This window comes from Giraffa tippelskirchi, chromosome 4 (genome assembly GCF_054371585.1).
Source record: "Giraffa tippelskirchi isolate mGirTip1 chromosome 4, T2T-mGirTip1v1.2.pri, whole genome shotgun sequence".
NCBI lineage: Eukaryota > Metazoa > Chordata > Mammalia > Artiodactyla > Giraffidae > Giraffa > Giraffa tippelskirchi.
Window position 1 is genome coordinate 3,774,707 of NC_137278.1, and position 13,908 is coordinate 3,788,614.

Consider the following 13,908-nt stretch of genomic DNA (forward strand, 5'->3'; position numbering starts at 1 on the left):
AGGCAGCCACCCTTGGCCACCTCACCCCTGACCCAGCTGGCGTCCAGACTCCGTCAGCTGCCCCAGCGCTGCCCAGGCCAGCCCGGGGGACTGGACAGGGCTGGAGGCCCAGCGGGCTGCCTGCTGCCTGACGCCTCTCAGTTACTGGCCTCGGCCACTGACCAAGGGGCTGCCTCTCGGCCGTGGGGCCTTGGCGGTGCCTGGTGCCTCTTGGCCCGCCTCGCCGCGGGGGAAGGAGGCGGTCACGAGCACCTAGAGAAGCCCTCCCCGCCACGGGGTGGGGGGTGTCCCCTCCACTGTGAAGGCTGGGGAGAGAGGGAGGCACCAGGCCTCCTGCACCCTCCCCTGCGTGTGTTGGACTGAAATCCTAAATTGGCCCGCTTCCCTGACCCCTAGCTACCCCGACCTGACCTGAGCCAGGCCAAGCAGTCCCTTCTGCTGCATTTCCTCTCCGACCCAGAGCCGCGCTGGGGGACCCACGGCTGCCCGCATGGGGCCTGCAGGGAAGCCTCTGCCCTCCCCCAGCCAGGCCAGGCCAGGTCTGGGCCGCAGGTGCTGTGCTGACCGTGTCCCGGGGTCCCGCCAGGCCCTGGGCCCCCGAGGGCAGGGCGGAGGCAGGCGCTTCCTGCCGCCACCCCCCACCTCCTCTCATCCAACCCCTGAGACCTCCCCCAGCAGCTCCCTACTCTGTGGCCAGGGCCTGCACAATTCACTGGTGAATGAATGAATGAAGGACTCCTCCTCGTAAGGCCAGGCGCCCGCCAGCTCACGGACTGCTGGGGGACACTCAAGGGCCTGACCTGCTGAGCATGGGCCACCACCCGCAGAAAGGGACTGAGGACTAGGTCATCAGAGAAGAGTCACTGGCGGAAACCACTGGCTTGCTTCTGCACCAGGGATGGCCTCCAGATAACTGGACTCGAGAAGGTGCTATCACTGAAGTGAGCTGCACGCGGGCCTCAGGTTCCAGTCCCATTCTGTCCGTCCAGCCTGCTCTGCACTCCCCTGTGGAGACCCTGTCCCAGGGAGCGGGGTTTCTGAGCTCCTGCCTTCGCCCCTCTGCGAACTCACACGCAAGCACCAAGCCAGCCGTGGAGGGCTGGCCACATGGCACTGAGCGCAGCAGACCAGGGGGTGTGTGAGTCTCTCCACACATTTGTGGTTGTTCTGTCGCTCACTCGTGTCCGACTCTTTCCGACCCCGTGGACTGCAGCACACCAGGCTTCCCTGTCCTTCACTATCTCCTGGAGTTTGCTCAAATTTATGTCCATTGAGTCAGTGATGCCATCCAACCATCTCATCCTCCGTTGTCCCCTTCTTCTCCCGCCTTCAACCTTTCCCAGCATCAGGATCTTTTCCAGTGAGTCAGTTCTTCACATCAGGTGGCCAAAGTATTGGAGCTTGTTTCAGCATCACTCCTTCCAGTGAATATTCAGGGTTGCTTTCCGTTAGGATTGACCGATTTGATCTCCTTACTGTCCAAGGGACTCTCAAGACTTTTCTCCAGCACCAGAGTTCGAAAACATCAATTCTTCGGCCCTCAGCCTTCTTTATGGTCCAACTCTCACATCTCTCCGTGCATGACAGTGAAACTCAAGGTGAATCCATGACCTAAAAATAACCAGTGACACTCCTGTGCTCCCACAGGGGACATGGTGGGAGTGGAAGCCTGGCAGGTGGAGATGAGGCAGAGGCCCTGGGTGAAGAGGGAAGCAGAGACACAGCCCAGGACCACCTGGCACAGTTACACAGGCTGTGCACCGCACAAGTCTAGAGCATTCCAACAATTCAAACTATAGCAGCCAACCCTCCCAGAGTGAGCAGATCCAGTTCTCTGGCCTTTGACCCTCGCCTCCCCCTTCACCATTCAGTGTGTATTCAGTCACTCAGTCACGTCCGATTCTTCGAGACCCCATGGACTGTAGCCTGCCAGGCTTCTCTTGTCTGTGGGATTTCCCAGGCAAAAATATTGGAGTGGGTTGCCATTTCCTTCTCCAGGGGATCTTCCTGACCCAGGGACCGAGCCTGCGTTTCTTGCAGATTCTTTACCACTAGCACCACCGGGGATTTCACCATTCAGACTTGGATAAACGAATCCCTAATCAAAGTCATTGGGTCCTGCTACCTCTGGGTGGGAGGTTAGAGGCAAGTTTCTGGAGCTCAGTCTAACACACCTTGCCCCATCCTGCCTGGATGCCAGCCAGCACCAGTGCCAACACCCCCCTGAATCACTGCGCAGTGCAGGTGTGGTTTCCCGGTGACCCAGCCAGACATCCATCCCTGAGCTGATGAACCTGGAGCCGGAGCTGCAGCCCCACCTGGATGCCTTCCCCGCCCTTGCCTGGCAAATAAAATGATACAATACAGGGCCCTAGGGAGATCTGAAGGCAGTGGCAACCCACTACAGTACTCTTGCCTGGAAAATCCCATGGACGGAGGAGCCTGGTAGGCTGCAGTCCCTGGGGTCGCAAAGACTCGGACACGACTGAGCGACTTCACTTTCACTTTTCACTTTCATGCATTGGAGAAGGAAATGGCAACCCACTCCAGTGTTCTTGCCTGGAGAATCCCAGGGACGGCAGACCCTGGTGGGCTGCCGTCTATGGGGTCGCACAGAGTCGGACACAACTGAAGCAACTTAGCAACAGCAGCAGCAGCAGGGAGATCTGAACCACAGGTCAACAAGGAGTTAGCACTTTTTCAGGACAAGTATGTCCCAGGAGAAGACTCTTGAGAGTCCCTCGGACTGCAAGGAGATCAAACCGGTCCATCCTAAAGAAAATCAATCCTGAATATTCATTAGAAGGACTGAAGCTGAAGCTCCAATACTTTGGCCACCTGATGCAAAGAGCCAACTCATTAGGAAAGACTCTGATCCTGGGAAAGACTGAGGGCAGGAGAAGAAGGTGGCGACAGAGGATGAGATGGCTGGATGGCATCACCGACTTGACGGACATGAGTTTGAACAAGCTCTGGGAGATGGTGGAGGACAGGGAAGCCTGGCGTGCTGCAGTCCATGGGGTCACAAAGAGTCTTACACGACCAAGCTACTGAACAACAATGTCCCAGGTAATATTTAAAACAAACGTGTACTAAAAAATGTCATTTGTTGTTTATCTGAGATGGAAATCTCACCGGGTGTCCTGTATGTTACCCTCAGAGCAGGGATAAAATACATCCGGTACCCCAGCCCGACTCTGGTTCTCAACCACACTTGCCAAGTGGCTCTGCGGACGGCTGAGCAGCACTGCCCTCTAGTGGACGCAGCCCTGGCCGCAGGGTGGAGGACCTGGGAAGGGGCTCGGGGTGACCCGGTCTCTCTGCTCCCCAGGGGGGCGCATCCAACCCGTTGCCCCCGAGAGTTGACCTGCCCCGGGTCGGCTGCCCCAGCGAAGGGCACAGTGGTTGGCCCTGGACGGCCAGCAGGCTGGGGGTCTTGGTGCCCACCCTATGGCTGAAATGGTGTCGAGGGGCTGTACAGGCTTTGGGGGCTCTCCTTCCTCCCGCCCCCTGCCCTCTTTGAGTTCTGTCCCCTTCCTCTGAACTCCCCACCCACCCACCTGTGCACCCGGCTCAGGGTCGGGTACAGGCTGGGAGCAGCAGCCCCAGGACACTCACCCCTGCATGGAGGCTGGGGCGACAGAGCGCCTCTGCCTCCCTCCCTTCCTCCCCAGCTCTGCACTGACCTGTCTCCTGTCCAGCTTGTGCTTGTCCTCTGTGGGCTCCCTCCTCCATGCTGGGCTAAGTGGCTCAGTCGTGTCCGACTCTCTGTGACCCCCTGGACTGGAGCCCACCAGGCTCCTCTGTCCATGGGATTCTCTAGGCGAGAACACTGGAGTGGGTTGCCATTTCCTTCTCCAGAGTCCTTCTTCCGTAAAAACAATGAAAGTTATATTCTGACCATATTGGTATAAAGATAGCTAAAAAGGAACCCTAACAGTTCATTATTTTCCCTTCCAATTTCTTTCTGATTTGGAGGGGAAAAAAAATTTGAAAACATTCCCTTGGGCCCCTAGAAGTCTGTGGACTCCGGGTCCTGGGCTCTGGGCCTGGCAGACGGTGGGCCCTGCTCGGGACCCGAGGTAGGGGGGGCGGGGGTATCCTGTGGGGTCCTAGCAGCCATGAGCGGTGTGTGTGACCCCAGAGGTCCAGCTGGCCGTCCTAGCCGGCAGGGGCTCCTGACCGGTGCGAGACCCCGAGCCTGGTCACTGGGTTTTATAAGACCAGCTGTTCCTCCAGCTGGACCCAGTGGTGCAGCTGGACGTTCCTGGACCCTGGGCACAGTGAGAGGGCGGGGGCTGCAGCCCCAGGGGCAAGGACTCCTGGGCAGGTCTGGTCACTTCGGCCTAGCCCCGAGCCCCTAGGGAGGGGGAGCCCCCCACACACACCTGCCTCAGCCCCGGAAATCCTTCTAAGACCAGCATCCTGGGGCGGCCCCCCAGTCTCTTGGGCTGACGGCACTGCCGTCTGAATGGAGTCCCCGCCGAGGGTGGCCGCAGCCGCTGTGGAGTGCCAGCCAGCTCACTCCTGGCACTGCTGGTCTCTCAGCACGCAGGCCGCCCGGGGTTGGCGTGGCACTGTCGCCCCTGGCGGGAGGGGTGCGTGCAGGGTCCCCGCTGGTCAGAGCCTCCCGAGGGCCCCCGTGGAGTCTCACCCACACTTCGCGTCGCGTGGCCAGACTCAGCCCAGCCCAGCCGGTGCAGGCAGACCCTCGGCCCCAGGGGCGCCTCAGGAGCACGCTGTCTCGGCCCTGCAGCCCCGGGAGCGCTGACGGTGGACCTGTTTTCCCACCACCTTCTTAAGGGCCCGGGCAGGAGCGCAGGCCGGCCCAGGGAAAAACATTCTGGCTGGCCAGACAGAGCATAAGGGGCCTGGCAGGCACCCAGCATCTGGCCAGGGGGACCGTAGACCCGCCAGAACACAGTCCACACGCCACACCCTCTGGGGAGAACCTGTCCTCAGAAGACAGAGCCCCTCAGGGCGGGTTTGTGGGTTCCGGTCCACACACCTTGCCCCCTGTGGCCACCCCCCCACCCCACCCCCGCTGCCAGAGCTGCCTCTAGGCGAACCCTCCCCTTCCTTTGCGGACTGCGGACTGCGGACTGCGGACTGCGGAAGCTGGGCAAGTGCCCCTCCGAGTTTATCCTGGAGGAACAAACGCACGTGAGGCCCAGCCGCCCTCACGGGGAGTCCGCCCCAGCCCTCTTTGCCCTTTGGGGACCGGAGCGAGCTGGCATCCCTCGGCGGGGCTGGTTGACGCCTCCTCCAGACCCTCTAGGTGCGTGGACAGGCCCTGTGTGTCTGCACGCACCTGCATACCTGCACAGCTCCCCTTTCCTGGGACCAGGACGTCTGTCCTTCCATGACTGGCGTGGCGCTGCTGGGAAGCTTCAAGTGTCGAGGATCTGAAAGAGCCCAGAGTGGAACACGAGCCATTCTCATGACCTGTGTTGAGAACCGTCCTAACCTTACCTCCTCCAGATCCTCACTGTCAAGTGGGTGAAGCCTGGAAGCAGGTAGGGGTGGAGAAGTGAACAAGGATGGGACAGGGAGGACTTGGGAGAGAAGGTGGGGCAAGGTCCTGCATCTGACCCATCCTTCTCACGGAGGGTCTTAAAAGATATAGGTGGGGCTTCCCTGGTGACCCAGTAGCTAAGACTCCACCTTCCAATGCAGGGCGTGTGGGCTCAGTCCCCGGTCAGGAAGCTAAGGTCTCACACACTGTGTGACATGGCCAAAAAAAAAGTACAGGTAAATGTCCACCAACTGATAAATGGACATTTCTATTCATGAATGGAATACTAATACTTGGATCCATACAATGGGGTACTAGTCAGCCATGAGAAGGAATGAAGTTCTGACCACGTTACCACACACATGAACACCAGAAGCTAAGTGAAAGAAGCAAGACAAAAAGGCATATATAGTGTGCCTGGGTGCACGCGTGCGAAGCTGACGCAGTCGTGTCTGACTCTCTGTGACCCTTTGGACTGTCGCCTGCCAGGCTCCGCTGTCTGTGGGGATTCTTCAGGCAAGAGTACTGGAGTAGGTTGCTGTGCCATCCCCCGAGGATGTATACTGTGATTCCACTTGTATGAAATATCCAGAAGAGAAGGTTTTTGAGAGACAGAAATCAGATTGGTGGGTGACAGGGGCCAGGGTGGGGGAAATCAGGAGTGACTCTTGTGGGGTACTTGGGTTTCCTTTCGGGGGGACGAAAATGTTCTGGAATCAGATAGACACGTTGATTGCCCAACACTGTGAAGGTACTACATGCCGCTCAATTGTACAATTTAAAACAGTTACATTTACAGCATATGAATTTCACCTTAGTAACAAAAGATACAGGTGGGTAAAAATGAATAAAAGTCACCTGTAACCTCAACATCCAACTGATGTTATCACTGTAGCATGGCTTTCCAGATTTTAGGATTGTTTTTTAATCATTGCATGTACTCCCATCAACGTACACCTGCATACCTGCGTGTAGTTCACACAACTGGGGCCACACTCCCCCTACGCTTTGTCACTGGTTTTCTCAGGAGATCTGGAGTCCTCAGCTGTATTCTCAGGGATCCCCAAGTCCTAAGTGAAGTTTCACTAAATGTTGTGTTTTCATTTGGATAATATGTAAATGAACTTGTCTAAACATCTGTAGGTTTCCCAGCTGGTGCTAGTGGTAAAGAACCCGCCTGCCAGTACAGGAGACATAAGAGATGCAGATTCAACCCCTGGGTTGGGAAGATCCCCTGGAGGAGGGCATGGCAACCCACTCTAGTATTCTTGCCTGGAGAATCCCCATGGACAGAGGAGCCTGGAGAGCTATCGCATCGCAAAGAGTCAGACACGCACCCACGCAAACATCAATAAAGATAAGCTTCCTTCCGGCATTGGAAATACTTGTTTCCCCTCAAATCTTGGCCATCTTGAGGGTGTGGATGCAGACTGTGGCCTCTTTGTAGGGGTCGGGCAGACCCCAGGGCCCTGGAGAATGTGTCTCTCTTGAGAAGCGTCCAGAGTTTGGGGCCTGGGGCTGTAGCGCTGTCTTGAGGTTTGCACAGGACTGTTGCCTGAATGGACCTTCATTTATGTAACCAGTCACCTCTCGGCGGGCACGTGGGACGTTCTGAACTCTCTCAACAAGGCTGGGTGACTGACCGGCTAAGTGTTCACCCCCTTCCTTAATGATTAACTCAGCACAGGTTCCAGCAAGGTGACATTTCTGGGTCAAAGGTTTTTAACCATCTGCTTTCCATGGTAACTCTGCATGGAGCCCTGAGCCAGAGTAGCTGGGCAAGAGACCTGCCGTCCCCGCTCCAGGGGGCCTCTGATGGCGAAAGGGGCAGGCCCTGGGCAGCACTGACTGTGAGAATGTGGGAGCCGCAGTCCCAGGGGGGTTTAGCTCCTGCCTGTTTCTCTCCCCCGGTCCTGGGCAGCAGACTGTCCTCAGCTGACGCTCACCTGTCTCCTTTCTTCTTTCATTCCCCCCGAACACATCTGCTGGGTCGCCATTTGTTGCAGGAAGGGGGACCCCTTCCAGGGCCCGAGAGTGCACTCTTGTCTAACACCGGGAAATGAATTGTCCTCAGAGACACACACGCTCACAGAGGAGGAGACTATTGGGAAGGGGCGCCGGGCAGAGAGCAGGAGGGCGAGGGGACCCAGGAGGCCTGCTCTGACGCTGGCCCGAGGGCTCAGGCTTACTGACGATGGGACTAGTTTCCGCGTTGTCTCTGGCCAGTCGTTCTGACTCAGGGTCCTTCCTAGCGGTGCACACACTGCTCAGCCAAGATGGATTCCAGCAAGAAGGACTCTGGGAGGTGGTGGGGCACGTGGCATCTCCTTTTGACCTTTCCTCAACTCTTCTGGCTGGTGGTGGCTAGTTAGTGTAAGGTTCCTAACCAGGACCTCCTGTCGTGAAATAACTCACACAGATAGTCACTACGGTGCCCAGCCCGGCCCCATCACGGCAGCATGTGGCTTTGCGAGGATGCTCATCTTCACGACCCAGGCTGGCTGGCTATACAGTGTGGAGGAACAGTCAGTCCCTGTCTTAGGGCTCCCGTGAGCACCTGCTGGGAAATACACTGCATTGTTTGGGGTCACACTAAGAAAAGTTCTGCACTGGGTCTAACCTCAGTGTCTCCTGCTGTGGTTTAATCCCCTCATAGCCTCCCTGTGTAAACTTGACTCATCCTTGGGGATATGCGATGCAGGCCCCCAGGGGCCCCTGGACCCTTACTCCCGGCACAGGGAATGCTGGTGTGTGACTTCCAGGGACCTCTGCCCCGACCTGGCACTCGGATCGCAGGCTGCCATGCTGTGAGGATGCTCAAGCAGCCCCCAAGGAGAGGTCGGCCTGGCCGGGAACTGATCTCCAGCCAGCACCAACCCACCAGCACGTGGGTCCTCCACCCCGGCTTAAGCCTTCAAAGGACCGTGAGCCTGGCTTCGTAGAGATCCTGGACCAGAAACGCATGGCTGAGCGGCTCCAAGATTCTTGACCCACCAAAGTGTTCACTGTTCTGAGCTGCTGGGCGTGGGGTGCTTTGTTACGCGGCAGTGGATCACGGATACAAGATGCTTTTGCAACTAGATGTATGGGAAATAATTATTAAAATGTTAAAAAAGAGAATTCATAGAATATTCTAGGAAGAAGAGCAAGAAGGAGTCCAAAAGGCATTCTGAAAAGAACCCCTCAGGGATGTCCCTGGTGGCCCAGTGGCTAAGCCTCTGAGCTCCTGATGCAGGGGGCCTGGGTTCAATCCCTGGTTAGGGAACTAGATCCCACATGCCACAACTGAAGATTCTGCATGCCACATCCAAGACCAGGTGCAGCCAAACATAAATAAAAATAAATACTTTTAAAAGAGTATGATATGCAATTAATAACCCAACAAGGAGAAATAGCCAATGAACGTTTAAAAAAAAAAAAAAGCCTCCCTCAGCATCTGGAAAATAAGATCCCTCCAAACTCCAGGGCAGGAGCTGGAAGCTGCCTGGGACTGGCCTGGCCAGCCTACCCCCAGGTCCCCCATCCCCACCAGCTGCACCTCTCCAAGGCCCCTGCTGCAAGCCACATTCCAGGTACAGAACTTTCTCATTCTTGAAAGCACCTCCTGTAACAAATTACCACAAAGGGCGACTTAAAAATGACAGAAATTTAGTCTGCACATTCTGCAGTCCACAAGTCCAAAATCCTGATGTGGAAGGCCACTCCCCACAGGCTCCAGGGTAGGGTCCTCCCCGCTCCCAGCGCCCTTGGCTCAGACAGCATGGCCCTGTCTCTGCCCCATCTCCTCCCCGATCTCCATCTGTCCTCTGTAAGTCTCCCATGAGGACACTGTCACTGGATTTGTCCTCCCCCTCCACCCCAAGAAAACCCAGGCTGGTCTCGTCTTCTCAAGATCTTAATTACATTAAAAGGATCCTTTTTCTGAATAAGGTCCCATTCAGAGGGTTCAGGGGTGAGGATGTGAACACATCTCTTTTGGGGCCACTATTCGGCTCACTGCAGGCAGTGCACTAGACACCCAAGGGACCCTCCCCCTGCCAAAAAAAAAAAAATTGGGTCCTGGAACTCAAGAAGCAGAAGTCTCCAAGACCTCCAACCACTGCGGAGCAGGTGAGCGGTGAGCAGGCAGGACAGCTCCGGCCCCGAGGGCAGATGCCTGCTACTGTGCCCTGAGCCCTGTGCCTCCAGTTCTGTGGTGCCCCTGCTGCACAGCCACAGTCCCTCCCAGCAGCCTAGAGTGAGATCCACAGGATTCCCACAGGTTCAGTTCAGTTCAGTCACTCACTTGTGTCCGACTCTGCAACCCCATGGACTATAGCACGCCAGGCCTCTCTGTCCATCATTAACTCCCAGAGTTTGCTCAAACTCATGTCCATTAAATCGGTGGTGCCATCCAACCATCTCATCCTCTGTCGTTCCCTTCTCCTCCCACCTTCAATCTTTCCCAGCATCAGGGTCTTTTCTAGTGAGTCAGTTCTTTGTCTCACATGGCCAAAGTACTGGAGTTTCAGCTTCAGCATCAGTCCTTTCAATGAATATTCAGGACTGATCTCCTTAAGGATGGACTGGTTGGATCTCCTTGCAGTCCAAGGGACTCTCAAGAGTCTTCTCTAACACCACAGTTCAAAAGCATCAATTCTTCAGCGCTCAGCTTTCTTTATGGTCCAACTCTCACATCCATACATGACTACTGGAAAAACCATAGCTTTGACTAGACGGACATTTGTTGGCAAAGTAATGTCTCTGCTTTTTAACATCTAGGTTGGTCATAACTTTTCTTCCAAGGAACAAGTGTCTTTTAATTTCATGGCTGCAGTCACCATCTGCAGTGATTTTGGAGCCCCCAAAAATAAAGTCTGTCACTGTTTCCACTGTTTCCCCTTCTATTTGCCATGAAGTGATGGGACCAGATGCCATGATCTTAGTTTTCTGAATGTTGAGTTTTAAGCCAGCTTTTTCACTCTCCTCTTTCATCAAGAGACTCTTTAGTTCCTCTTCACTTCTGCCATAAGGGTGGTGTCATCTGCATATCTGACGTTATTGATATTTCTCCCAGCAATCTTGATTCCAGCTTGTGATCCATCCAGCCCTACGTTAAGGTCAAGCAAATGTGAAATCAAGATCACATGACAAGCACGTGACGGAGATGCAACAAGTGAGAGAAGAGGGCAACGCGTATTGCATCGAGGCCTCCAGGACCGACCCCCAGACGCCTGACTTGTCAGGACAGCTAAGCCTGAGTGCAGAGAGAAGACGAGGAGCTCACAGCCTCACTGTGGCTTCACCTGAATGGGGCAACACTCATCGTGCAAAAGCAGGCTCCATGTCTGCCCACAGCCCGCTGCCTCTGGGCCTCTGTGGGTTCTGTCCCTCTGCCTGGGGTCCACCCTCTCCCTCCCCCATCCCTCCCCCATCCACTGGGTCAGACATCACCTTCCCCAGGCCTGGCCTGGGCCTGAAGGCATCCACACCTCTCAGAATACCTGCCTGGAGAGAAATGTGTGACCCCTGACCTCAGTACAGTCCTAGGTCATCAGGACCTGGGGCAGTGGGATGATCTATGTCTGGAAGGACCCAAGCCTCCATTTCTCTGTTTTCCCCATGACATACTTGTGCCCAAGACTGAGGGGTTTCAGAAAAACACGGAGGTTAGCGGAATATGCAGCAGCTACCCTGAAAAACTACGTTTCCCAAATTCTTGCAGCAAGATAGGTCATGTGACTAACCTTCGGCCAATGGAATATGAGCAGAAAGTGAAAGTGAGAGTCGCTCAGTCCTGTCTGACTCTTTGCAACCCCATGGACTATACAGTCCATGGAATTCTCCAGGCCAGAATACTGGAGTGGGTAGCTTTTCCCTTCTCCAGGGGATCTGCCCAACCCAGGAATCGAACCCAGGCTTCCCGCATTGTGGGCGGATTCTTTACCAGCTGAGCCACCAGGGAAGCCCAGGAATTATGGAGTGGGTAGCCTACCCCTTCTCCAGGGGATCTTCCTGACCCAGGAATTGAACCAGGATCTCCTGCATTGCAGGCGAATTCTTTACCAGCTGAGCCACTAGGGAAGCCCAATACGAGCAAAAGATGTCTGCTTTTCTAGATTCCATCTTTAAAGGCAAGGTTATGCTCTTCATGGGCTTCCCTGGTGGCTTAGCTGGTAAAGGATCCACCTGCAATGTGGGAGACATGGGTTCTATCCCTGAGTCGGGAAGATCCCCTGGAGAAGGGCATGGCAACCCACTCCAGTATTCTTGCCTGGAGAATCCCCATGGAGAGAGGAGCCTGGTGGGCTCCAGTCCATGGGGTTGCAAAGAGTCATACACACTGAGTGACTAAGCATGTGCTCTTCATGTCCCTTTTGCTCTTCCTCCTTGCTGGAGTGTGGAGGTGATGCTTGGAGCTGGAGCAGCCATTCTGGGCTGCAAGACAGAAACCAGGTCTTGAGCAAGTCCCTGAGGAGGTGGGGTCTCTGTATCAGCCCTCGGAACCTTGGCTGAGTGCTACATGAAAGGGAAATACACATCTCTCTTGATTAAGCCATTTCTACTTTGGGGTCCCTTGATAAAATGTGTTCTATTGTCACTGCCTCCGGCTGTTTGCAATGATGTCGCTGTTTGGTCTGTGTATTGGGTTGGATGGTGTACCTCCCAGGTTCATGGTCACCCAGAACTTCAGAGTGTGGCCGATTTGGAACTAGGGTCTCTGACGGCCGTGTGAGGACTCCTGGAGGAGACGCCACGATGGCTCCTGGCTCTGAGCAGTGTTGTGTGTCCAGTTTCATTTGCGGCCTGATATCATACTTCTCAGGCTTCCCTGGTGGCTCAGCGGTAAAGACTCTGCCTGCAATGCAGGAGACCCGAGTTCAGTCCCTGGGTCGGGAAGATCCCCTGGAGGAGGGCATGACGACCCACTCCAGGATTCTTGCCCAGAGAATCCCATGGACAGAGGAGCCTGGCGGGCTACAGTCCCTGGGGTCGCACAGAGTCGGACACAACTGAGCAACTAAGCACAGCATGGTGCTTCTTTACCACAAAAGCTGCCCCAGAGTGGGCTGGCGGCCAAGGAGCCAGAGGCCCTTCCCCGCCTCCCAGTGCCCGCAGCCCCTGGTGTCACAAAGCACTGGAATGGCCTTCTCAAGAGTTTACTTAGAAGACTTCTGACTCCACCTCTGTCCCCTCCTCCCGGCCCTCCTGCCTTAGTCAGGCAGCTCCACACCGAGTGCCCCCAGAGAGGGACGCCTGTGACTGGTCACCATGGCAATAACTAGAATTAAAGGTGGGGTGGGGCTCCATAGAGTCTTTGGGGATAACCAGGATTTGACCCCGATCCTAACCCTAAACAGGCCCTCCTGACCAGATGCCCCTCCCTTCTTCTAAGAGGACCCTTTGGCCAGCCCAGATGGTCCACAAGGGGATCGGGGTGATGAAAACTTAATTCTGGTCCAGCCATCTGGATGCTCCTAGGAGCCCATCCTAGTTTTCAATCCAAGTATCACTACCATTTGGTTGAAGACATTGGGTGTCTGCGGGTAGGCCACATGGTCCAAATTGTGGGGCAGAGTGGGTCTCCATAAGTTTTGTAGAAGTGCCCCTGTTGGGAATTCCCTGCTGGTCCAGTGGTTAGGACTCAGCACTTTCACTGCTGAAGGCCTGGGTTCAATCCCTGGGTTGGGCAACTGAGATCCTGCAAGCTGCGTGAGTCGGCCAAAAAAATAAATAAAAATGCCCATGTCTCTTTTGCACTCTTGAGGGTCCCTTGGATGGAAAGATCAAACCAGTCAATACTAAAGGAAATCAACCCTGAATATTCACTGGAAGGACTGATGCTGAAGCTGAAGCTCCAATACTTTGGCCACCTGATGCGAAGAACTGGCTCACTGGTAAAGACCCTGATGCTGGGAAAGACTGAAGGCAAAAGGAGAAAGGCAGCAGAGGAAGAGATGGTTGATAGACTCACCGTCTCAATGGACATAAATTTGAGCAAACTCCAGGAAGACAGTGGAGGACAGAGGAGCCTGGCGTGCTGCAGTCCATGGGGTCGCAGAGTGGGACATGACTTAGTGACTGAACAATGAACAACAACTTTTGCACCAGACCTGTGTCAACTGGGTCCCTATTAGGAGACAAAAGCCACATGGCAATCTGAACTGGGAAAGTTTTGCTTCAAGAATGACTAACTGCAAAGGCAGATGGAAGTGAAGAACAGACAGAAGTAACCTGTAGGGAATTCCCTGGTAGTCCCCTGGTTAGCACTCCATGCTTTTACTGCCAAAGACCCAGATTCGATCCCTGGCTGGGGAACTAAGATCCTGCAAGCCACACAGCACAGCCAAAAAAGAAAGAGAGTGAAGTACCATGTTGGGCTGAGCTGGAGGCCCCCACTCCCAGGCCGAGAT

General features: G+C 55.2%; 1 non-coding gene across 1 annotated transcript; it reads left to right on the forward strand.

The window, feature by feature from the left end:
- The first annotated feature begins 13,114 nt into the window (after nt 1-13,114).
- On the forward strand, nt 13,115-13,187 carry TRNAE-UUC (transfer RNA glutamic acid (anticodon UUC)). Its single transcript has one exon. It is a non-coding gene; the product is annotated as a tRNA-Glu (tRNA).
- Nucleotides 13,188-13,908: the final 721 nt, after the last annotated feature.